This window comes from Euprymna scolopes, chromosome 18, assembly GCF_053919585.1.
Source record: "Euprymna scolopes isolate OS-2025 chromosome 18, ASM5391958v1, whole genome shotgun sequence".
Taxonomy (NCBI): domain Eukaryota; kingdom Metazoa; phylum Mollusca; class Cephalopoda; order Sepiida; family Sepiolidae; genus Euprymna; species Euprymna scolopes.
The window spans coordinates 127,883,192-127,900,682 of NC_136499.1; the positions used below are offsets into that span (position 1 = coordinate 127,883,192).

Below are 17,491 nucleotides of genomic sequence, written 5' to 3' on the forward strand. Positions count from 1 at the left end.
TAGTTAAAATTATGGCACGTCTTCGCATACGGCCATATCACGTTGAAAACACCGGTTCTCGTCCGATCCCCGAAGTTAAGCAACGTAGAGCCTGGTCAGTACTTAGATGGGTGACCGCTTGGGAATACCAGGTGCTGTAAGCATTTCCCCTGAATTTTTGGAAAAACTCATAAAAATGCGTTCGATTTTAATGTAAAATATTAGATAAACAAAACAAAAAACAAAATATCATTACATTATCAGATTTGGTAAATAAATATTAAAATTGTAATAGTTAAAATTATGGCACGTCTTGTCTTACGGCCATATCACGTTGAAAACACCGGTTCTCGTCCGATCCCCGAAGTTAAGCAACGTAGAGCCTGGTCAGTACTTAGATGGGTGACCGCTTGGGAATACCAGGTGCTGTAAGCATTTCCCCTGAGTTATTGGAAAAACTCATAAAAATGCGTTCGATTTTAATGTAAAATATTAGGTAAAAAAAACAAATAAAGTATCATTAAATTATCAGATTTGGTAAATAAATATTGAAATTGTAATAGTTAAAATTATCGCACTTCTTCGCTTACGGCCATATCACGTTGAAACCACCGGTTCTCGTCCGATCCCCGAAGTTAAGCAACGTAGAGCCTGGTCAGTACTTAGATGGGTGACCGCTTGGGAATACCAGGTGCTGTAAGCATTTCCCCTGAATGTTTGGAAAAACTCATAAAAATGCGTTCGATTTTAATGTAAAATATTAGATAAAAAAAACAAAAAACAAAATATCATTACATTATCAGATTTGGTAAATAAATATTGAAATTGTAATAGTTAAAATTATCGCACTTCTTCGCTTACGGCCATATCACGTTGAAAACACCGGTTCTCGTCCGATCCCCGAAGTTAAGCAACGTAGAGCCTGGTCAGTACTTAGATCGGTGACCGCTTGGGAATACCAGGTGCTGTAAGCATTTCCCCTGAATTTTTGGAAAAACTCATAAAAATGCGTTCGATTTTAATGTAAAATATTAGATAAAAAAACAAAAAACAAAATATCATTACATTATCAGATTTGGTAAATAAATATTGAAATTGTAATAGTTAAAATTATGGCACGTCTTCGCTTACGGCCATATCACGTTGAAAACACCGGTTCTCGTCCGATCCCCGAAGTTAAGCAACGTAGAGCCTGGTCAGTACTTAGATGGGTGACCGCTTGGGAATACCAGGTGCTGTAAGCATTTCCCCTGAATTTTTGGAAAAACTCATAAAAATGCGTTCGATTTTAATGTAAAATATTAGATAAAAAAAACAAAAAACAAAATATCATTACATTATCAGATTTGGTAAATAAATATTGAAATTGTAATAGTTAAAATTATGGCACGTCTTCGCTTACGGCCATATCACGTTGAAAACACCGGTTCTCGTCAGATCCCCGAAGTTAAGCAACGTAGAGCCTGGTCAGTACTAAGATTGGTGACCGCTTGGGAATACCAGGTGCTGTAGGGATTTCCCCTGAATTTTTGGAAAAACTCATAAAAATGCGTTCGATTTTAATGTAAAATATTAGATAAAAAAACAAAAAACAAAATATCATTACATTATCAGATTTGGTAAATAAATATTGAAATTGTAATAGTTAAAATTATGGCACGTCTTCGCTTACGGCCATATCACGTTGAAAACACCGGTTCTCGTCCGATCCCCGAAGTTAAGCAACGTAGAGCCTGGTCAGTACTTAGATGGGTGACCGCTTGGGAATACCAGGTGCTGTAAGCATTTCCCCTGAAGTTTTGGAAAAACTCATAAAAATGCGTTCGATTTTAATGTAAAATATTAGATAAACAAAACAAAAAACAAAATATCATTACATTATCAGATTTGTAAATAAATATTAAAATTGTAATAGTTAAAATTATGGCACGTCTTGTCTTACGGCCATATCACGTTGAAAACACCGGTTCTCGTCCGATCCCCGAAGTTAAGCAACGTAGAGCCTTATCAGTACTTAGATGGGTGACCGCTTGGGAATACCAGGTGCTGTGAGCATCTCCCCTGAATTTTTGGAAAAACTCATAAAAATGCGTTCGATTTTAATGTAAACAAAAAACAAAATATCATTACATTATCAGATTTGGTAAATAAATATTGAAATTGTAATAGTTAAAATTATGGCACGTCTTCGCTTACGGCCATATCACGTTGAAAACACCGGTTCTCGTCCGATCCCCGAAGTTAAGCAACGTAGAGCCTGGTCAGTACTTAGATGGGTGACCGCTTGGGAATACCAGGTGCTGTAAGCATTTCCCCTGAATTTTTGGAAAAACTCATAAAAATGCGTTCGATTTTAATGTAAAATATTAGGTAAAAAAAACAAATAAAGTATCATTAAATTATCAGATTTGGTAAATAAATATTGAAATTGTAATAGTTAAAATTATCGCACTTCTTCGCTTACGGCCATATCACGTTGAAACCACCGGTTCTCGTCCGATCCCCGAAGTTAAGCAACGTAGAGCCTGGTCAGTACTTAGATGTGTGACCGCTTGGGAATACCAGGTGCTGTAAGCATTTCCCCTGAATGTTTGGAAAAACTCATAAAAATGCGTTCGATTTTAATGTAAAATATTAGATAAAAAAAACAAAAAACAAAATATCATTACATTATCAGATTTGGTAAATAAATATTGAAATTGTAATAGTTAAAATTATCGCACTTCTTCGCTTACGGCCATATCACGTTGAAAACACCGGTTCTCGTCCGATCCCCGAAGTTAAGCAACGTAGAGCCTGGTCAGTACTTAGATGGGTGACCGCTTGGGAATACCAGGTGCTGTAAGCATTTCCCCTGAATTGTTGGAAAAACTCATAAAAATGCGTTCGATTTTAATGTAAAATATTAGATAAAAAAACAAAAAACAAAATATCATTACATTATCAGATTTGGTAAATAAATATTGAAATTGTAATTGTTAAAATTATGGCACGTCTTCGCTTACGGCCATATCACGTTGAAAACACCGGTTCTCGTCCGATCCCCGAACTTCAGCAACGTAGAGCCTGGTCAGTACTTAGATGGGTGACCGCTTGGGAATACCAGGTGCTGTAAGCATTTCCCCTGAATGTTTGGAAAAACTCTTAAAAATGCGTTCGATTTTAATGTAAAATATTAGATAAAAAAACAAAAAACAAAATATCATTACATTATCAGATTTGGTAAATAAATATTGAAATTGTAATAGTTAAAATTATCGCACTTCTTCGCTTACGGCCATATCACGTTGAAAACACCGGTTCTCGTCCGATCCCCGAAGTTAAGCAACGTAGAGCCTGGTCAGTACTTAGATGGGTGACCGCTTGGGAATACCAGGTGCTGTAAGCATTTCCCCTGAATTTTTGGAAAAACTCATAAAAATGCGTTCGATTTTAATGTAAAATATTAGGTAAAAAAAACAAATAAAGTATCATTAAATTATCAGATTTGGTAAATAAATATTGAAATTGTAATAGTTAAAATTATCGCACTTCTTCGCTTACGGCCATATCACGTTGAAAACACCGGTTCTCGTCCGATCCCCGAAGTTAAGCAACGTAGAGCCTGGTCAGTACTTAGATGGGTGACCGCTTGGGAATACCAGGTGCTGTAAGCATTTCCCCTGAATTTTTGGAAAAACTCATAAAAATGCGTTCGATTTTAATGTAAAATATTAGATAAAAAAACAAAAAACAAAATATCATTACATTATCAGATTTGGTAAATAAATATTGAAATTGTAATAGTTAAAATTATGGCACGTCTTCGCTTACGGCCATATCACGTTGAAAACACCGGTTCTCGTCCGATCCCCGAACTTAAGCAACGTAGAGCCTGGTCAGTACTTAGATGGGTGACCGCTTGGGAATACCAGGTGCTGTAAGCATTTCCCCTGAATTTTTGGAAAAACTCATAAAAATGCGTTCGATTTTAATGTAAAATATTAGGTAAAAAAAACAAAAAACAAAATATCATTACATTATCAGATTTGGTAAATAAATACTGAAATTGTAATAGTTAAAATTATGGCACGTCTTCGCTTACGGCCATATCACGTTGAAAACACCGGTTCTCGTCCGATCCCCGAAGTTAAGCAACGTAGAGCCTGGTCAGTACTTAGATGGGTGACCGCTTGGGAATACCAGGTGCTGTAAGCATTTCCCCTGAATTTTTGGAAAAACTCATAAAAATGCGTTCGATTTTAATGTAAAATATTAGGTAAAAAAAACAAATAAAGTATCATTAAATTATCAGATTTGGTAAATAAATATTGAAATTGTAATAGTTAAAATTATCGCGCTTCTTCGCTTACGGCCATATCACGTTGAAAACACCGGTTCTCGTCCGATCCCCGAAGTTAAGCAACGTAGAGCCTGGTCAGTACTTAGATGGGTGACCGCTTGGGAATACCAGGTGCTGTAAGCATTTCCCCTGAGTTATTGGAAAAACTCATAAAAATGCGTTCGATTTTAATGTAAAATATTAGGTAAAAAAAACAAATAAAGTATCATTAAATTATAAGATTTGGTAAATAAATATTGAAATTGTAATAGTTAAAATTATCGCACTTCTTCGCTTACGGCCATATCACGTTGAAAACACCGGTTCTCGTCCGATCCCCGAAGTTAAGCAACGTAGAGCCTGGTCAGTACTTAGATGGGTGACCGCTTGGGAATACCAGGTGCTGTAAGCATTTCCCCTGAATTTTTGGAAAAACTCATAAAAATGCGTTCGATTTTAATGTAAAATATTAGATAAAAAAATATCATTACATTATCAGATTTGGTAAATAAATATTGAAATTGTAATAGTTAAAATTATGGCACGTCTTCGCTTACGGCCATATCACGTATAAAACACCGGTTCTCGTCCGATCCCCGAAGTTAAGCAACGTAGAGCCTGGTCAGTACTTAGATGGGTGACCGCTGTGGAATACCAGGTGCTGTAAGCATTTCCCCTGAATTTTTGGAAAAACTCATAAAAATGCGTTCGATTTTAATGTAAAATATTAGGTAAAAAAAACAAAAAACAAAATATCATTACATTATCAGATTTGGTAAATAAATATTACAATTGTAATAGTTAAAATTATGGCACGTCTTCGCTTACGGCCATATCAACTTGGAAACACCGGTTCTCGTCCGATCCCCGAAGTTAAGCAACGTAGAGCCTGGTCAGTACTTAGATGGGTGACCGCTTGGGAATACCAGGTGCTGTAAGCATTTCCCCTGAATTTTTGGAAAAACTCATAAAAATGCGTTCGATTTTAATGTACAATATTAGATAAAAAAAACAAAAAAAAAATATCATTACATTATCAGATTTGGTAAATAAATATTGAAATTGTAATAGTTAAAATTATGGCACGTCTTCGCTTACGGCCATATCACGTTGAAAACACCGGTTCTCGTCCGATCCCCGAAGTTAAGCAACGTAGAGCCTGGTCAGTACTTAGATGGGTGACCGCTTGGGAATACCAGGTCCTGTAAGCATTTCCCCTGAATTTTTGGAAAAACTCATAAAAATGCGTTCGATTTTAATGTAAAATATTAGATAAAAAAACAAAAAACAAAATATCATTACATTATCAGATTTGGTAAATAAATATTGAAATTGTAATAGTTAAAATTATGGCACGTCTTCGCTTACGGCCATATCACGTTGAAAACACCGGTTCTCGTCCGATCCCCGAAGTTAAGCAACGTAGAGCCTGGTCAGTACTTAGATGGGTGACCGCTTGGGAATACCAGGTGCTGTAAGCATTTCCCCTGAATTGTTGGAAAAACTCATAAAAATGCGTTCGATTTTAATGTAAAATATTAGGTAAAAAAAAAAAAAAAAAAATATCATTACATTATCAGATTTGGTAAATAAATACTGAAATTGTAATAGTTAAAATTATGGCACGTCTTCGCTTACGGCCATATCACGTTGAAAACACCGGTTCTCGTCCGATCCCCGAAGTTAAGCAACGTAGAGCCTGGTCAGTACTTAGATGGGTGACCGCTTGGGAATACCAGGTGCTGTAAGCATTTCCCCTGAATTTTTGGAAAAACTCATAAAAATGCGTTCGATTTTAATGTAAAATATTAGGTAAAAAAAACAAATAAAGTATCATTAAACTATCAGATTTGGTAAATAAATATTGAAATTGTAATAGTTAAAATTATCGCACTTCTTCGCTTACGGCCATATCACGTTGAAAACACCGGTTCTCGTCCGATCCCCGAAGTTAAGCAACGTAGAGCCTGGTCAGTACTTAGGTGGGTGACCGCTTGGGAATACCAGGTGCTGTAAGCATTTCCCCTGAATTTTTGGAAAAACTCATAAAAATGCGTTCGATTTTAATGTAAAATATTAGATAAAAAAACAAAAAACAAAATATCATTACATTATCAGATTTGGTAAATAAATATTGAAATTGTAATAGTTAAAATTATGGCACGTCTTCGCTTACGGCCATATCACGTTGAAAACACCGGTTCTCGTCTTATCCCCGAAGTTAAGCAACGTAGAGCCTGGTCAGTACTTAGATGGGTGACCGCTTGGGAATACCAGGTGCTGTAAGCATTTCCCCTGAATTGTTGGAAACACTCATAAAAATGCGTTCGATTTTAATGTAAAATATTAGGTAAAAAAAACAAATAAAGTATCATTAAATTATCAGATTTGGTAAATAAATATTAAAATTGTAATAGTTAAAATTATGGCACTTCTTCGCTTACGGCCATATCACGTTGAAAACACCGGTTCTCGTCCGATCCCCGAAGTTAAGCAACGTAGAGCCTGGTCAGTACTTAGATGGGTGACCGCTTGGGAATACCAGGTGCTGTAAGCATTTCCCCTGAATTTTTGGAAAAACTCTTAAAAATGCGTTCGATTTTAATGTAAAATTTTAGATAAAAAAACAAAAAACAAAATATCATTCAATTATCAGATTTGGTAAATAAATATTGAAATTGTAATAGTTAAAATTATGGCACGTCTTCGCTTACGGCCATATCACGTTGAAAACACCGGTTCTCGTCCGATCCCCGAAGTTAAGCAACGTAGAGCCTGGTCAGTACTTAGATGGGTGACCGCTTGGGAATACCAGGTGCTGTAAGCATTTCCCCTGAATTTTTGGAAAAACTCATAAAAATGCGTTCGATTTTAATGTAAAATATTAGGTAAAAAAAACAAATAAAGTATCATTAAATTATCAGATTTGGTAAATAAATATTGAAATTGTAATAGTTAAAATTATCGCACTTCTTCGCTTACGGCCATATCACGTTGAAAACACCGGTTCTCGTCCGATCCCCGAAGTTAAGCAACGTAGAGCCTGGTCAGTACTTAGATGGGTGACCGCTTGGGAATACCAGGTGCTGTAAGCAGTTCCCCTGAATTTTTGGAAAAACTCATAAAAATGCGTTCGATTTTAATGTAAAATATTAGATAAAACAAACAAAAAACAAAATATCATTACATTATCAGATTTGGTAAATAAATATTGAAATTGTAATAGTTAAAATTATGGCACGTCTTCGCTTACGGCCATATCACGTTGAAAAAACCGGTTCTCGTCCGATCCCCGAAGTTAAGCAACGTAGAGCCTGGTCAGTACTTAGATGGGTGACCGCTTGGGAATACCAGGTGCTGTAAGCATTTCCCCTGAATTTTTGGAAAAACTCATAAAAATGCGTTCGATTTTAATGTAAAATATTAGGTAAAAAAAACAAATAAAGTATCATTAAATTATCAGATTTGGTAAATAAATATTGAAATTGTAATAGTTAAAATTATCGCACTTCTTCGCTTACGGCCATATCACGTTGAAAACACCGGTTCTCGTCCGATCCCCGAAGTTAAGCAACGTAGAGCCTGGTCAGTACTTAGGTGGGTGACCGCTTGGGAATACCAGGTGCTGTAAGCATTTCCCCTGAATTTTTGGAAAAACTCATAAAAATGCGTTCGATTTTAATGTAAAATATTAGATAAAAAAACAAAAAACAAAATATCATTACATTATCAGATTTGGTAAATAAATATTGAAATTGTAATAGTTAAAATTATGGCACGTCTTCGCTTACGGCCATATCACGTTGAAAACACCGGTTCTCGTCTTATCCCCGAAGTTAAGCAACGTAGAGCCTGGTCAGTACTTAGATGGGTGACCGCTTGGGAATACCAGGTGCTGTAAGCATTTCCCCTGAATTGTTGGAAACACTCATAAAAATGCGTTCGATTTTAATGTAAAATATTAGGTAAAAAAAACAAATAAAGTATCATTAAATTATCAGATTTGGTAAATAAATATTAAAATTGTAATAGTTAAAATTATCGCACTTCTTCGCTTACGGCCATATCACGTTGAAAACACCGGTTCTCGTCCGATCCCCGAAGTTAAGCAACGTAGAGCCTGGTCAGTACTTAGATGGGTGACCGCTTGGGAATACCAGGTGCTGTAAGCATTTCCCCTGAATTTTTGGAAAAACTCTTAAAAATGCGTTCGATTTTAATGTAAAATTTTAGATAAAAAAACAAAAAACAAAATATCATTACATTATCAGATTTGGTAAATAAATATTGAAATTGTAATAGTTAAAATTATGGCACGTCTTCGCTTACGGCCATATCACGTTGAAAACACCGGTTCTCGTCCGATCCCCGAAGTTAAGCAACGTAGAGCCTGGTCAGTACTTAGATGGGTGACCGCTTGGGAATACCAGGTGCTGTAAGCATTTCCCCTGACTTTTTGGAAAAACTCATAAAAATGCGTTCGATTTTAATGTAAAATATTAGATAAAACAAACAAAAAACAAAATATCTTTACATTATCAGATTTGGTAAATAAATATTGAAATTGTAATAGTTAAAATTATGGCACGTCTTCGCTTACGGCCATATCACGTTGAAAACACCGGTTCTCGTCCGATCCCCGACGTTAAGCAACGTAGAGTCTGGTCAGTACTTAGATGGGTGACCGTTCGGGAATACCAGGTGCTGTAAGCATTTCCCCTGAATTTTTGGAAAAACTCATAAAAATGCGTTCGATTTTAATGTAAAATATTAGGTAAAAAAAACAAAAAACAAAATATCATTACATTATCAGATTTGGTAAATAAATACTGAACTTGTAATAGTTAAAATTATGGCACTTCTTCGCTTACGGCCATATCACGTTGAAAACACCGGTTCTCGTCCGATCTCCGAAGTTAAGCAACGTAGAGCCTGGTCAGTACTTAGATGGGTGACCGCTTGGGAATACCAGGTGCTGTAAGCATTTCCCCTGAATTTTTGGAAACACTCATAAAAATGCGTTCGATTTTAATGTAAAATATTAGGTAAAAAAAACAAATAAAGTATCATTACATTATCAGATTTGGTAAATAAATATTGAAATTGTAATAGTTAAAATTATCGCACTTCTTCGCTTACGGCCATATCACGTTGAAAACACCGGTTCTCGTCCGATCCCCGAAGTTAAGCAACGAAGAGCCTGGTCAGTACTTAGGTGGGTGACCGCTTGGGAATACCAGGTGCTGTAAGCATTTCCCCTGAATTTTTGGAAAAACTCATAAAAATGCGTTCGATTTTAATGTAAAATATTAGATAAAAAAACAAAAAACAAAATATCATTACATTATCAGATTTGGTAAATAAATATTGAAATTGTAATAGTTAAAATTATGGCACGTCTTCGCTTACGGCCATATCACGTTGAAAACACCGGTTCTGGTCCGATCCCCGAAGTTAAGCAACGTAGAGCCTGGTCAGTACTTAGATGGGTGACCGCTTGGGAATACCAGGTGCTGTAAGCATTTCCCCTGAATTGTTGGAAACACTCATAAAAATGCGTTCGATTTTAATGTAAAATATTAGGTAAAAAAAACAAATAAAGTATCATTAAATTATCAGATTTGGTAAATAAATATTGAAATTGTAATAGTTAAAATTATCGCACTTCTTCGCTTACGGCCATATCACGTTGAAAACACCGGTTCTCGTCCGATCCCCGAAGTTAAGCAACGTAGAGCCTGGTCAGTACTTAGATGGGTGACCGCTTGGGAATACCAGGTGCTGTAAGCATTTCCCCTGAATTTTTGGAAAAACTCTTAAAAATGCGTTCGATTTTAATGTAAAATATTAGATAAAAAAAAAAAAAAAAAATATCATTACATTATCAGATTTGGTAAATAAATATTGAAATTGTAATAGTTAAAATTATGGCACGTCTTCGCTTACGGCCATATCACGTTGAAAACACCGGTTCTCGTCCGATCCCCGAAGTTAAGCAACGTAGAGCCTGGTCAGTACTTAGATGGGTGACCGCTTGGGAATACCAGGTGCTGTAAGCATTTCCCCTGAATTTTTGGAAAAACTCATAAAAATGCGTTCGATTTTAATGTAAAATATTAGATAAAACAAACAAAAAACAAAATATCATTACATTATCAGATTTGGTAAATAAATATTAAAATTGTAATAGTTAAAATTATGGCACGTCTTCGCTTACGGCCATATCACGTTGAAAACACCGGTTCTCGTCCGATCCCCGACGTTTAGCAACGTAGAGTCTGGTCAGTACTTAGATGGGTGACCGTTCGGGAATACCAGGTGCTGTAAGCATTTCCCCTGAATTTTTGGAAAAACTCATAAAAATGCGTTCGATTTTAATGTAAAATATTAGATAAAAAAACAAAAAACAAAATATCATTACATTATCAGATTTGGTAAATAAATATTGAAATTGTAATAGTTAAAATTATGGCACGTCTTCGCTTACGGCCATATCACGTTGAAAACACCGGTTCTCGTCTTATCCCCGAAGTTAAGCAACGTAGAGCCTGGTCAGTACTTAGATGGGTGACCGCTTGGGAATACCAGGTGCTGTAAGCATTTCCCCTGAATTGTTGGAAACACTCATAAAAATGCGTTCGATTTTAATGTAAAATATTAGGTAAAAAAAACAAATAAAGTATCATTAAATTATCAGATTTGGTAAATAAATATTAAAATTGTAATAGTTAAAATTATCGCACTTCTTCGCTTACGGCCATATCACGTTGAAAACACCGGTTCTCGTCCGATCCCCGAAGTTAAGCAACGTAGAGCCTGGTCAGTACTTAGATGGGTGACCGCTTGGGAATACCAGGTGCTGTAAGCATTTCCCCTGAATTTTTGGAAAAACTCTTAAAAATGCGTTCGATTTTAATGTAAAATTTTAGATAAAAAACAAAAAACAAAATATCATTACATTATCAGATTTGGTAAATAAATATTGAAATTGTAATAGTTAAAATTATGGCACGTCTTCGCTTACGGCCATATCACGTTGAAAACACCGGTTCTCGTCCGATCCCCGAAGTTAAGCAACGTAGAGCCTGGTCAGTACTTAGATGGGTGACCGCTTGGGAATACCAGGTGCTGTAAGCATTTCCCCTGACTTTTTGGAAAAACTCATAAAAATGCGTTCGATTTTAATGTAAAATATTAGATAAAACAAACAAAAAACAAAATATCATTACATTATCAGATTTGGTAAATAAATATTGAAATTGTAATAGTTAAAATTATGGCACGTCTTCGCTTACGGCCATATCACGTTGAAAACACCGGTTCTCGTCCGATCCCCGACGTTAAGCAACGTAGAGTCTGGTCAGTACTTAGATGGGTGACCGTTCGGGAATACCAGGTGCTGTAAGCATTTCCCCTGAATTTTTGGAAAAACTCATAAAAATGCGTTCGATTTTAATGTAAAATATTAGGTAAAAAAAACAAATAAAGTATCATTACATTATCAGATTTGGTAAATAAATATTGAAATTGTAATAGTTAAAATTATCGCACTTCTTCGCTTACGGCCATATCACGTTGAAAACACCGGTTCTCGTCCGATCCCCGAAGTTAAGCAACGTAGAGCCTGGTCAGTACTTAGGTGGGTGACCGCTTGGGAATACCAGGTGCTGTAAGCATTTCCCCTGAATTTTTGGAAAAACTCATAAAAATGCGTTCGATTTTAATGTAAAATATTAGATAAAAACACAAAAAACAAAATATCATTACATTATCAGATTTGGTAAATAAATATTGAAATTGTAATAGTTAAAATTATGGCACGTCTTCGCTTACGGCCATATCACGTTGAAAACACCGGTTCTCGTCCGATCCCCGAAGTTAAGCAACGTAGAGCCTGGTCAGTACTTAGATGGGTGACCGCTTGGGAATACCAGGTGCTGTAAGCATTTCCCCTGAATTGTTGGAAACACTCATAAAAATGCGTTCGATTTTAATGTAAAATATTAGGTAAAAAAAACAAATAAAGTATCATTAAATTATCAGATTTGGTAAATAAATATTGAAATTGTAATAGTTAAAATTATCGCACTTCTTCGCTTACGGCCATATCACGTTGAAAACACCGGTTCTCGTCCGATCCCCGAAGTTAAGCAACGTAGAGCCTGGTCAGTACTTAGATGGGTGACCGCTTGGGAATACCAGGTGCTGTAAGCATTTCCCCTGAATTTTTGGAAAAACTCTTAAAAATGCGTTCGATTTTAATGTAAAATATTAGATAAAAAAAAAAAAAAAAAAATATCATTACATTATCAGATTTGGTAAATAAATATTGAAATTGTAATAGTTAAAATTATGGCACGTCTTCGCTTACGGCCATATCACGTTGAAAACACCGGTTCTCGTCCGATCCCCGAAGTTAAGCAACGTAGAGCCTGGTCAGTACTTAGATGGGTGACCGCTTGGGAATACCAGGTGCTGTAAGCATTTCCCCTGAATTTTTGGAAAAACTCATAAAAATGCGTTCGATTTTAATGTAAAATATTAGATAAAACAAACAAAAAACAAAATATCATTACATTATCAGATTTGGTAAATAAATATTAAAATTGTAATAGTTAAAATTATGGCACGTCTTCGCTTACGGCCATATCACGTTGAAAACACCGGTTCTCGTCCGATCCCCGACGTTAAGCAACGTAGAGTCTGGTCAGTACTTAGATGGGTGACCGTTCGGTAATACCAGGTGCTGTAAGCATTTCCCCTGAATTTTTGGAAAAACTCATAAAAATGCGTTCGATTTTAATGTAAAATATTAGGTAAAAAAAACAAAAAACAAAATATCATTACATTATCAGATTTGGTAAATAAATATTGAAATTGTAATAGTTAAAATTATGGCACTTCTTCGCTTACGGCCATATCACGTTGAAAACACCGGTTCTCGTTCGATCCCCGAAGTTAAGCAACGTAGAGCCTGGTCAGTACTTAGATGGGTGACCGCTTGGGAATACCAGGTGCTGTAAGCATTTCCCCTGAATTTTTGGAAAAACTCATAAAAATGCGTTCGATATTTATGTAAAATATTAGGTAAAAAAAACAAATAAAGTATCATTAAATTATCAGATTTGGTAAATAAATATTGAAATTGTAATAGTTAAAATTATCGCACTTCTTCGCTTACGGCAATATCACGTTGAAAACACCGGTTCTCGTTCGATCCCCGAAGTTAAGCAACGTAGAGCCTGGTCAGTACTTAGATGGGTGACCGCTTCGGAATACCAGGTGCTGTAAGCAGTTCCCCTGAATTTTTGGAAAAACTCATAAAAATGCGTTCGATTTTAATGTAAAATATTAGATAAAAAAACAAAAAACAAAATATCATTACATTATCAGATTTGGTAAATAAATATTGAAATTGTAATAGTTAAAATTATGGCACGTCTTCGCTTACGGCCATATCACGTTGAAAACACCGGTTCTCGTCCGATCCCCGAAGTTAAGCAACGTAGAGCCTGGTCAGTACTTAGATGGGTGACCGCTTGGGAATACCAGGTGCTGTAAGCATTTCCCCTGAATATTTGGAAAAACTCATAAAAATGCGTTCGATTTTAATGTAAAATATTAGATAAAAAAACAAAAAACAAAATATCATTACATTATCAGATTTGGTAAATAAATATTGAAATTGTAATAGTTAAAATTATGGCACGTCTTCGCTTACGGCCATATCACGTATAAAACACCGGTTCTCGTCCGATCCCCGAAGTTAAGCAACGTAGAGCCTGGTCAGTACTTAGATGGGTGACCGCTTGGGAATACCAGGTGCTGTAAGCACTTCCCCTGAATTTTTGGAAAAACTCATAAAAATGCGTTCGATTTTAATGTAAAATATTAGGTAAAAAAAACAAATAAAGTATCATTAAATTATCAGATTTGGTAAATAAATATTGAAATTGTAATAGTTAAAATTATGGCACGTCTTCGCTTACGGCCATATCACGTTGAAAACACCGGTTCTCGTCCGATTCCCGAAGTTAAGCAACGTAGAGCCTGGTCAGTACTTAGATGGGTGACCGCTTGGGAATACCAGGTGCTGTAAGCATTTCCCCTGAATTTTTGGAAAAACTCATAAAAATGCGTTCGATTTTAATGTAAAATATTAGGTAAAAAAAAACAAAAAACAAAATATCATTACATTATCAGATTTGGTAAATAAATATTGAAATTGTAATAGTTAAAATTATGGCACGTCTTCGCTTACGGCCATATCACGTTGAAAACACCGGTTCTCGTCCGATCCCCGCAGTTAAGCAACGTAGAGCCTGGTCAGTACTTAGATGGGTGACCGCTTCGGAATACCAGGTGCTGTCAGCATTTCCCCTGAATTTTTGGAAAAACTCATAAAAATGCGTTCGATTTTAATGTAAAATATTAGGTAAAAAAAACAAAAAACAAAATATCATTACATTATCAGATTTGGTAAATAAATATTGAAATTGTAATAGTTAAAATTATGGCACGTCTTCGCTTACGGCCATATCACGTTGAAAACACCGGTTCTCGTCCGATCCCCGAAGTTAAGCAACGTAGAGCCTGGTCAGTACTTAGATGGGTGACCGCTTCGGAATACCAGGTGCTGTCAGCATTTCCCCTGAATTTTTGGAAAAACTCATAAAAATGCGTTCGATTTTAATGTAAAATATTAGGTAAAAAAAACAAAAAACAAAATATCATTACATTATCAGATTTGGTAAATAAATATTGAAATTGTAATAGTTAAAATTATGGCACGTCTTCGCTTACGGCCATATCACGTTGAAAACACCGGTTCTCGTCCGATCCCCGAAGTTAAGCAACGTAGAGCCTGGTCAGTACTTAGATGGGTGACCGCTTCGGAATACCAGGTGCTGTCAGCATTTCCCCTGAATTTTTGGAAAAACTCATAAAAATGCGTTCGATTTTAATGTAAAATATTAGGTAAAAAAAACAAAAAACAAAATATCATTACATTATCAGATTTGGTAAATAAATATTGAAATTGTAATAGTTAAAATTATGGCACGTCTTCGCTTACGGCCATATCACGTTGAAAACACCGGTTCTCGTCCGATCCCCGAAGTTAAGCAACGTAGAGCCTGGTCAGTACTTAGATGGGTGACCGCTTGGGAATACCAGGTGCTGTAAGCATTTCCCCTGAATTTTTGGAAAAACTCATAAAAATGCGTTCGATTTTAATGTAAAATATTAGATAAAACAAACAAAAAACAAAATATCATTACATTATCAGATTTGGTAAATAAATATTAAAATTGTAATAGTTAAAATTATGGCACGTCTTCGCTTACGGCCATATCACGTTGAAAACACCGGTTCTCGTCCGATCCCCGAAGTTAAGCAACGTAGAGTCTGGTCAGTACTTAGATGGGTGACCGTTCGGGAATACCAGGTGCTGTAAGCATTTCCCCTGAATTTTTGGAAAAACTCATAAAAATGCGTTCGATTTTAATGTAAAATATTAGGTAAAAAAAACAAAAAACAAAATATCATTACATTATCAGATTTGGTAAATAAATATTGAAATTGTAATAGTTAAAATTATGGCACGTCTTCGCTTACGGCCATATCACGTTGAAAACACCGGTTCTCGTCCGATCCCCGAAGTTAAGCAACGTAGAGCCTGGTCAGTACTTAGATGGGTGACCGCTTGGGAATACCAGGTGCTGTAAGCATTTCCCCTGAATTTTTGGAAAAACTCATAAAAATGCGTTCGATTTTAATGTAAAATATTAGGTAAAAAAAACAAAAAACAAAATATCATTACATTATCAGATTTGGTAAATAAATATTGAAATTGTAATAGTTAAAATTATGGCACGTCTTCGCTTACGGCCATATCACGTTGAAAACACCGGTTCTCGTCCGATCCCCGAAGTTAAGCAACGTAGAGCCTGGTCAGTACTTAGATGGGTGACCGCTTCGGAATACCAGGTGCTGTCAGCATTTCCCCTGAATTTTTGGAAAAACTCATAAAAATGCGTTCGATTTTAATGTAAAATATTAGGTAAAAAAAACAAAAAACAAAATATCATTACATTATCAGATTTGGTAAATAAATATTGAAATTGTAATAGTTAAAATTATGGCACGTCTTCGCTTACGGCCATATCACGTTGAAAACACCGGTTCTCGTCCGATCCCCGAAGTTAAGCAACGTAGAGCCTGGTCAGTACTTAGATGGGTGACCGCTTCGGAATACCAGGTGCTGTCAGCATTTCCCCTGAATTTTTGGAAAAACTCATAAAAATGCGTTCGATTTTAATGTAAAATATTAGGTAAAAAAAACAAAAAACAAAATATCATTACATTATCAGATTTGGTAAATAAATATTGAAATTGTAATAGTTAAAATTATGGCACGTCTTCGCTTACGGCCATATCACGTTGAAAACACCGGTTCTCGTCCGATCCCCGAAGTTAAGCAACGTAGAGCCTGGTCAGTACTTAGATGGGTGACCGCTTCGGAATACCAGGTGCTGTAAGCATTTCCCCTGAATTTTTGGAAAAACTCATAAAAATGCGTTCGATTTTAATGTAAAATATTAGATAAAAAAACAAAAAACAAAATATCATTACATTATCAGATTTGGTAAATAAATATTGAAATTGTAATAGTTAAAATTATGGCACGTCTTCGCTTACGGCCATATCACGTTGAAAACACCGGTTCTCGTCCGATCCCCGAAGTTAAGCAACGTAGAGCCTGGTCAGTACTTAGATGGGTGACCGCTTGGGAATACCAGGTGCTGTAAGCATTTCCCCTGAATTGTTGGAAACACTCATAAAAATGCGTTCGATTTTAATGTAAAATATTAGGTAAAAAAAACAAATAAAGTATCATTAAATTATCAGATTTGGTAAATAAATATTGAAATTGTAATAGTTAAAATTATCGCACTTCTTCGCTTACGGCCATATCACGTTGAAAACACCGGTTCTCGTCCGATCCCCGAAGTTAAGCAACGTAGAGCCTGGTCAGTACTTAGATGGGTGACCGCTTGGGAATACCAGGTGCTGTAAGCATTTCCCCTGAATTTTTGGAAAAACTCTTAAAAATGCGTTCGATTTTAATGTAAAATATTAGATAAAAAAAAAAAAAAAAAATATCATTACATTATCAGATTTGGTAAATAA

The 17,491-nt window shown here is 35.7% G+C and overlaps 64 non-coding genes and 1 pseudogene across 64 annotated transcripts; all 65 read left to right on the forward strand.

The window, feature by feature from the left end:
- Positions 1-24: 24 nt before the first annotated feature.
- Positions 25-143, forward strand: LOC145299931 (5S ribosomal RNA). Its single transcript, XR_013872173.1, has one exon. It is a non-coding gene; the product is annotated as a 5S ribosomal RNA (ribosomal RNA).
- A 152-nt stretch (positions 144-295) lies between these two features.
- LOC145299759 (5S ribosomal RNA) lies at positions 296-414 on the forward strand. Its single transcript, XR_013872006.1, has one exon. It is a non-coding gene; the product is annotated as a 5S ribosomal RNA (ribosomal RNA).
- A 149-nt stretch (positions 415-563) lies between these two features.
- Positions 564-682, forward strand: LOC145299557 (5S ribosomal RNA). The gene has a single exon (XR_013871809.1). It is a non-coding gene; the product is annotated as a 5S ribosomal RNA (ribosomal RNA).
- A 152-nt stretch (positions 683-834) lies between these two features.
- LOC145300757 (5S ribosomal RNA) lies at positions 835-953 on the forward strand. Its single transcript, XR_013872968.1, has one exon. It is a non-coding gene; the product is annotated as a 5S ribosomal RNA (ribosomal RNA).
- Positions 954-1,104: 151 nt separating this feature from the next.
- LOC145298853 (5S ribosomal RNA) lies at positions 1,105-1,223 on the forward strand. Its single transcript, XR_013871120.1, has one exon. It is a non-coding gene; the product is annotated as a 5S ribosomal RNA (ribosomal RNA).
- A 152-nt stretch (positions 1,224-1,375) lies between these two features.
- Positions 1,376-1,494, forward strand: LOC145301214 (5S ribosomal RNA). Its single transcript, XR_013873415.1, has one exon. It is a non-coding gene; the product is annotated as a 5S ribosomal RNA (ribosomal RNA).
- A 151-nt stretch (positions 1,495-1,645) lies between these two features.
- LOC145298854 (5S ribosomal RNA) lies at positions 1,646-1,764 on the forward strand. Its single transcript, XR_013871121.1, has one exon. It is a non-coding gene; the product is annotated as a 5S ribosomal RNA (ribosomal RNA).
- A 151-nt stretch (positions 1,765-1,915) lies between these two features.
- Positions 1,916-2,034, forward strand: LOC145301173 (5S ribosomal RNA). Its single transcript, XR_013873374.1, has one exon. It is a non-coding gene; the product is annotated as a 5S ribosomal RNA (ribosomal RNA).
- A 135-nt stretch (positions 2,035-2,169) lies between these two features.
- Positions 2,170-2,288, forward strand: LOC145298855 (5S ribosomal RNA). Its single transcript, XR_013871122.1, has one exon. It is a non-coding gene; the product is annotated as a 5S ribosomal RNA (ribosomal RNA).
- A 149-nt stretch (positions 2,289-2,437) lies between these two features.
- Positions 2,438-2,556, forward strand: LOC145300851 (5S ribosomal RNA). The gene has a single exon (XR_013873061.1). It is a non-coding gene; the product is annotated as a 5S ribosomal RNA (ribosomal RNA).
- Positions 2,557-2,708: 152 nt separating this feature from the next.
- On the forward strand, positions 2,709-2,827 carry LOC145298856 (5S ribosomal RNA). Its single transcript, XR_013871123.1, has one exon. It is a non-coding gene; the product is annotated as a 5S ribosomal RNA (ribosomal RNA).
- A 151-nt stretch (positions 2,828-2,978) lies between these two features.
- LOC145301137 (5S ribosomal RNA) lies at positions 2,979-3,097 on the forward strand. Its single transcript, XR_013873338.1, has one exon. It is a non-coding gene; the product is annotated as a 5S ribosomal RNA (ribosomal RNA).
- A 151-nt stretch (positions 3,098-3,248) lies between these two features.
- On the forward strand, positions 3,249-3,367 carry LOC145298857 (5S ribosomal RNA). The gene has a single exon (XR_013871124.1). It is a non-coding gene; the product is annotated as a 5S ribosomal RNA (ribosomal RNA).
- Positions 3,368-3,516: 149 nt separating this feature from the next.
- LOC145298858 (5S ribosomal RNA) lies at positions 3,517-3,635 on the forward strand. The gene has a single exon (XR_013871125.1). It is a non-coding gene; the product is annotated as a 5S ribosomal RNA (ribosomal RNA).
- Positions 3,636-3,786: 151 nt separating this feature from the next.
- On the forward strand, positions 3,787-3,905 carry LOC145300460 (5S ribosomal RNA). Its single transcript, XR_013872680.1, has one exon. It is a non-coding gene; the product is annotated as a 5S ribosomal RNA (ribosomal RNA).
- Positions 3,906-4,057: 152 nt separating this feature from the next.
- On the forward strand, positions 4,058-4,176 carry LOC145298859 (5S ribosomal RNA). Its single transcript, XR_013871126.1, has one exon. It is a non-coding gene; the product is annotated as a 5S ribosomal RNA (ribosomal RNA).
- Positions 4,177-4,325: 149 nt separating this feature from the next.
- Positions 4,326-4,444, forward strand: LOC145298860 (5S ribosomal RNA). Its single transcript, XR_013871127.1, has one exon. It is a non-coding gene; the product is annotated as a 5S ribosomal RNA (ribosomal RNA).
- Positions 4,445-4,593: 149 nt separating this feature from the next.
- On the forward strand, positions 4,594-4,712 carry LOC145298861 (5S ribosomal RNA). Its single transcript, XR_013871128.1, has one exon. It is a non-coding gene; the product is annotated as a 5S ribosomal RNA (ribosomal RNA).
- A 139-nt stretch (positions 4,713-4,851) lies between these two features.
- LOC145301218 (5S ribosomal RNA) lies at positions 4,852-4,970 on the forward strand. Its single transcript, XR_013873419.1, has one exon. It is a non-coding gene; the product is annotated as a 5S ribosomal RNA (ribosomal RNA).
- Positions 4,971-5,122: 152 nt separating this feature from the next.
- LOC145300949 (5S ribosomal RNA) lies at positions 5,123-5,241 on the forward strand. Its single transcript, XR_013873156.1, has one exon. It is a non-coding gene; the product is annotated as a 5S ribosomal RNA (ribosomal RNA).
- Positions 5,242-5,392: 151 nt separating this feature from the next.
- On the forward strand, positions 5,393-5,511 carry LOC145300435 (5S ribosomal RNA). Its single transcript, XR_013872657.1, has one exon. It is a non-coding gene; the product is annotated as a 5S ribosomal RNA (ribosomal RNA).
- A 151-nt stretch (positions 5,512-5,662) lies between these two features.
- Positions 5,663-5,781, forward strand: LOC145298863 (5S ribosomal RNA). The gene has a single exon (XR_013871130.1). It is a non-coding gene; the product is annotated as a 5S ribosomal RNA (ribosomal RNA).
- A 151-nt stretch (positions 5,782-5,932) lies between these two features.
- On the forward strand, positions 5,933-6,051 carry LOC145298864 (5S ribosomal RNA). The gene has a single exon (XR_013871131.1). It is a non-coding gene; the product is annotated as a 5S ribosomal RNA (ribosomal RNA).
- Positions 6,052-6,200: 149 nt separating this feature from the next.
- LOC145299394 (5S ribosomal RNA) lies at positions 6,201-6,319 on the forward strand. The gene has a single exon (XR_013871651.1). It is a non-coding gene; the product is annotated as a 5S ribosomal RNA (ribosomal RNA).
- Positions 6,320-6,470: 151 nt separating this feature from the next.
- LOC145300906 (5S ribosomal RNA) lies at positions 6,471-6,589 on the forward strand. Its single transcript, XR_013873114.1, has one exon. It is a non-coding gene; the product is annotated as a 5S ribosomal RNA (ribosomal RNA).
- Positions 6,590-6,738: 149 nt separating this feature from the next.
- LOC145298865 (5S ribosomal RNA) lies at positions 6,739-6,857 on the forward strand. Its single transcript, XR_013871132.1, has one exon. It is a non-coding gene; the product is annotated as a 5S ribosomal RNA (ribosomal RNA).
- A 151-nt stretch (positions 6,858-7,008) lies between these two features.
- LOC145298866 (5S ribosomal RNA) lies at positions 7,009-7,127 on the forward strand. Its single transcript, XR_013871133.1, has one exon. It is a non-coding gene; the product is annotated as a 5S ribosomal RNA (ribosomal RNA).
- Positions 7,128-7,276: 149 nt separating this feature from the next.
- On the forward strand, positions 7,277-7,395 carry LOC145298867 (5S ribosomal RNA). Its single transcript, XR_013871134.1, has one exon. It is a non-coding gene; the product is annotated as a 5S ribosomal RNA (ribosomal RNA).
- Positions 7,396-7,547: 152 nt separating this feature from the next.
- On the forward strand, positions 7,548-7,666 carry LOC145300250 (5S ribosomal RNA). Its single transcript, XR_013872481.1, has one exon. It is a non-coding gene; the product is annotated as a 5S ribosomal RNA (ribosomal RNA).
- Positions 7,667-7,815: 149 nt separating this feature from the next.
- LOC145299395 (5S ribosomal RNA) lies at positions 7,816-7,934 on the forward strand. The gene has a single exon (XR_013871652.1). It is a non-coding gene; the product is annotated as a 5S ribosomal RNA (ribosomal RNA).
- A 151-nt stretch (positions 7,935-8,085) lies between these two features.
- Positions 8,086-8,204, forward strand: LOC145300907 (5S ribosomal RNA). Its single transcript, XR_013873115.1, has one exon. It is a non-coding gene; the product is annotated as a 5S ribosomal RNA (ribosomal RNA).
- Positions 8,205-8,353: 149 nt separating this feature from the next.
- Positions 8,354-8,472, forward strand: LOC145298868 (5S ribosomal RNA). Its single transcript, XR_013871136.1, has one exon. It is a non-coding gene; the product is annotated as a 5S ribosomal RNA (ribosomal RNA).
- Positions 8,473-8,623: 151 nt separating this feature from the next.
- On the forward strand, positions 8,624-8,742 carry LOC145298869 (5S ribosomal RNA). Its single transcript, XR_013871137.1, has one exon. It is a non-coding gene; the product is annotated as a 5S ribosomal RNA (ribosomal RNA).
- A 152-nt stretch (positions 8,743-8,894) lies between these two features.
- LOC145301005 (5S ribosomal RNA) lies at positions 8,895-9,013 on the forward strand. The gene has a single exon (XR_013873208.1). It is a non-coding gene; the product is annotated as a 5S ribosomal RNA (ribosomal RNA).
- Positions 9,014-9,165: 152 nt separating this feature from the next.
- LOC145298464 (5S ribosomal RNA) lies at positions 9,166-9,284 on the forward strand. Its single transcript, XR_013870748.1, has one exon. It is a non-coding gene; the product is annotated as a 5S ribosomal RNA (ribosomal RNA).
- Positions 9,285-9,433: 149 nt separating this feature from the next.
- LOC145299663 (5S ribosomal RNA) lies at positions 9,434-9,552 on the forward strand. The gene has a single exon (XR_013871913.1). It is a non-coding gene; the product is annotated as a 5S ribosomal RNA (ribosomal RNA).
- A 151-nt stretch (positions 9,553-9,703) lies between these two features.
- LOC145300350 (5S ribosomal RNA) lies at positions 9,704-9,822 on the forward strand. The gene has a single exon (XR_013872577.1). It is a non-coding gene; the product is annotated as a 5S ribosomal RNA (ribosomal RNA).
- A 149-nt stretch (positions 9,823-9,971) lies between these two features.
- Positions 9,972-10,090, forward strand: LOC145298870 (5S ribosomal RNA). Its single transcript, XR_013871138.1, has one exon. It is a non-coding gene; the product is annotated as a 5S ribosomal RNA (ribosomal RNA).
- A 150-nt stretch (positions 10,091-10,240) lies between these two features.
- Positions 10,241-10,359, forward strand: LOC145298871 (5S ribosomal RNA). The gene has a single exon (XR_013871139.1). It is a non-coding gene; the product is annotated as a 5S ribosomal RNA (ribosomal RNA).
- Positions 10,360-10,511: 152 nt separating this feature from the next.
- LOC145301282 (5S ribosomal RNA) lies at positions 10,512-10,630 on the forward strand. The gene has a single exon (XR_013873480.1). It is a non-coding gene; the product is annotated as a 5S ribosomal RNA (ribosomal RNA).
- A 151-nt stretch (positions 10,631-10,781) lies between these two features.
- Positions 10,782-10,900, forward strand: LOC145300908 (5S ribosomal RNA). The gene has a single exon (XR_013873116.1). It is a non-coding gene; the product is annotated as a 5S ribosomal RNA (ribosomal RNA).
- Positions 10,901-11,049: 149 nt separating this feature from the next.
- LOC145298872 (5S ribosomal RNA) lies at positions 11,050-11,168 on the forward strand. The gene has a single exon (XR_013871140.1). It is a non-coding gene; the product is annotated as a 5S ribosomal RNA (ribosomal RNA).
- Positions 11,169-11,318: 150 nt separating this feature from the next.
- On the forward strand, positions 11,319-11,437 carry LOC145298874 (5S ribosomal RNA). The gene has a single exon (XR_013871142.1). It is a non-coding gene; the product is annotated as a 5S ribosomal RNA (ribosomal RNA).
- A 152-nt stretch (positions 11,438-11,589) lies between these two features.
- On the forward strand, positions 11,590-11,708 carry LOC145301006 (5S ribosomal RNA). Its single transcript, XR_013873209.1, has one exon. It is a non-coding gene; the product is annotated as a 5S ribosomal RNA (ribosomal RNA).
- Positions 11,709-11,857: 149 nt separating this feature from the next.
- Positions 11,858-11,976, forward strand: LOC145299396 (5S ribosomal RNA). Its single transcript, XR_013871653.1, has one exon. It is a non-coding gene; the product is annotated as a 5S ribosomal RNA (ribosomal RNA).
- Positions 11,977-12,127: 151 nt separating this feature from the next.
- Positions 12,128-12,246, forward strand: LOC145298875 (5S ribosomal RNA). The gene has a single exon (XR_013871143.1). It is a non-coding gene; the product is annotated as a 5S ribosomal RNA (ribosomal RNA).
- A 149-nt stretch (positions 12,247-12,395) lies between these two features.
- LOC145298876 (5S ribosomal RNA) lies at positions 12,396-12,514 on the forward strand. Its single transcript, XR_013871144.1, has one exon. It is a non-coding gene; the product is annotated as a 5S ribosomal RNA (ribosomal RNA).
- Positions 12,515-12,665: 151 nt separating this feature from the next.
- On the forward strand, positions 12,666-12,784 carry LOC145298877 (5S ribosomal RNA). Its single transcript, XR_013871145.1, has one exon. It is a non-coding gene; the product is annotated as a 5S ribosomal RNA (ribosomal RNA).
- Positions 12,785-12,936: 152 nt separating this feature from the next.
- On the forward strand, positions 12,937-13,055 carry LOC145301315 (5S ribosomal RNA; annotated as a pseudogene).
- Positions 13,056-13,207: 152 nt separating this feature from the next.
- LOC145299446 (5S ribosomal RNA) lies at positions 13,208-13,326 on the forward strand. Its single transcript, XR_013871702.1, has one exon. It is a non-coding gene; the product is annotated as a 5S ribosomal RNA (ribosomal RNA).
- A 149-nt stretch (positions 13,327-13,475) lies between these two features.
- Positions 13,476-13,594, forward strand: LOC145300726 (5S ribosomal RNA). Its single transcript, XR_013872938.1, has one exon. It is a non-coding gene; the product is annotated as a 5S ribosomal RNA (ribosomal RNA).
- A 151-nt stretch (positions 13,595-13,745) lies between these two features.
- On the forward strand, positions 13,746-13,864 carry LOC145298878 (5S ribosomal RNA). Its single transcript, XR_013871146.1, has one exon. It is a non-coding gene; the product is annotated as a 5S ribosomal RNA (ribosomal RNA).
- A 151-nt stretch (positions 13,865-14,015) lies between these two features.
- Positions 14,016-14,134, forward strand: LOC145300602 (5S ribosomal RNA). Its single transcript, XR_013872816.1, has one exon. It is a non-coding gene; the product is annotated as a 5S ribosomal RNA (ribosomal RNA).
- A 149-nt stretch (positions 14,135-14,283) lies between these two features.
- On the forward strand, positions 14,284-14,402 carry LOC145300070 (5S ribosomal RNA). The gene has a single exon (XR_013872306.1). It is a non-coding gene; the product is annotated as a 5S ribosomal RNA (ribosomal RNA).
- A 153-nt stretch (positions 14,403-14,555) lies between these two features.
- Positions 14,556-14,674, forward strand: LOC145300929 (5S ribosomal RNA). Its single transcript, XR_013873136.1, has one exon. It is a non-coding gene; the product is annotated as a 5S ribosomal RNA (ribosomal RNA).
- Positions 14,675-14,826: 152 nt separating this feature from the next.
- On the forward strand, positions 14,827-14,945 carry LOC145300714 (5S ribosomal RNA). Its single transcript, XR_013872926.1, has one exon. It is a non-coding gene; the product is annotated as a 5S ribosomal RNA (ribosomal RNA).
- Positions 14,946-15,097: 152 nt separating this feature from the next.
- On the forward strand, positions 15,098-15,216 carry LOC145300715 (5S ribosomal RNA). The gene has a single exon (XR_013872927.1). It is a non-coding gene; the product is annotated as a 5S ribosomal RNA (ribosomal RNA).
- Positions 15,217-15,368: 152 nt separating this feature from the next.
- Positions 15,369-15,487, forward strand: LOC145298879 (5S ribosomal RNA). The gene has a single exon (XR_013871147.1). It is a non-coding gene; the product is annotated as a 5S ribosomal RNA (ribosomal RNA).
- Positions 15,488-15,639: 152 nt separating this feature from the next.
- Positions 15,640-15,758, forward strand: LOC145300628 (5S ribosomal RNA). The gene has a single exon (XR_013872842.1). It is a non-coding gene; the product is annotated as a 5S ribosomal RNA (ribosomal RNA).
- A 152-nt stretch (positions 15,759-15,910) lies between these two features.
- LOC145298880 (5S ribosomal RNA) lies at positions 15,911-16,029 on the forward strand. Its single transcript, XR_013871148.1, has one exon. It is a non-coding gene; the product is annotated as a 5S ribosomal RNA (ribosomal RNA).
- A 152-nt stretch (positions 16,030-16,181) lies between these two features.
- LOC145300716 (5S ribosomal RNA) lies at positions 16,182-16,300 on the forward strand. The gene has a single exon (XR_013872928.1). It is a non-coding gene; the product is annotated as a 5S ribosomal RNA (ribosomal RNA).
- Positions 16,301-16,452: 152 nt separating this feature from the next.
- Positions 16,453-16,571, forward strand: LOC145300718 (5S ribosomal RNA). The gene has a single exon (XR_013872930.1). It is a non-coding gene; the product is annotated as a 5S ribosomal RNA (ribosomal RNA).
- A 152-nt stretch (positions 16,572-16,723) lies between these two features.
- On the forward strand, positions 16,724-16,842 carry LOC145299941 (5S ribosomal RNA). The gene has a single exon (XR_013872183.1). It is a non-coding gene; the product is annotated as a 5S ribosomal RNA (ribosomal RNA).
- Positions 16,843-16,993: 151 nt separating this feature from the next.
- LOC145298881 (5S ribosomal RNA) lies at positions 16,994-17,112 on the forward strand. The gene has a single exon (XR_013871149.1). It is a non-coding gene; the product is annotated as a 5S ribosomal RNA (ribosomal RNA).
- Positions 17,113-17,261: 149 nt separating this feature from the next.
- LOC145298882 (5S ribosomal RNA) lies at positions 17,262-17,380 on the forward strand. The gene has a single exon (XR_013871150.1). It is a non-coding gene; the product is annotated as a 5S ribosomal RNA (ribosomal RNA).
- The last annotated feature ends 111 nt before the right edge of the window (positions 17,381-17,491 follow it).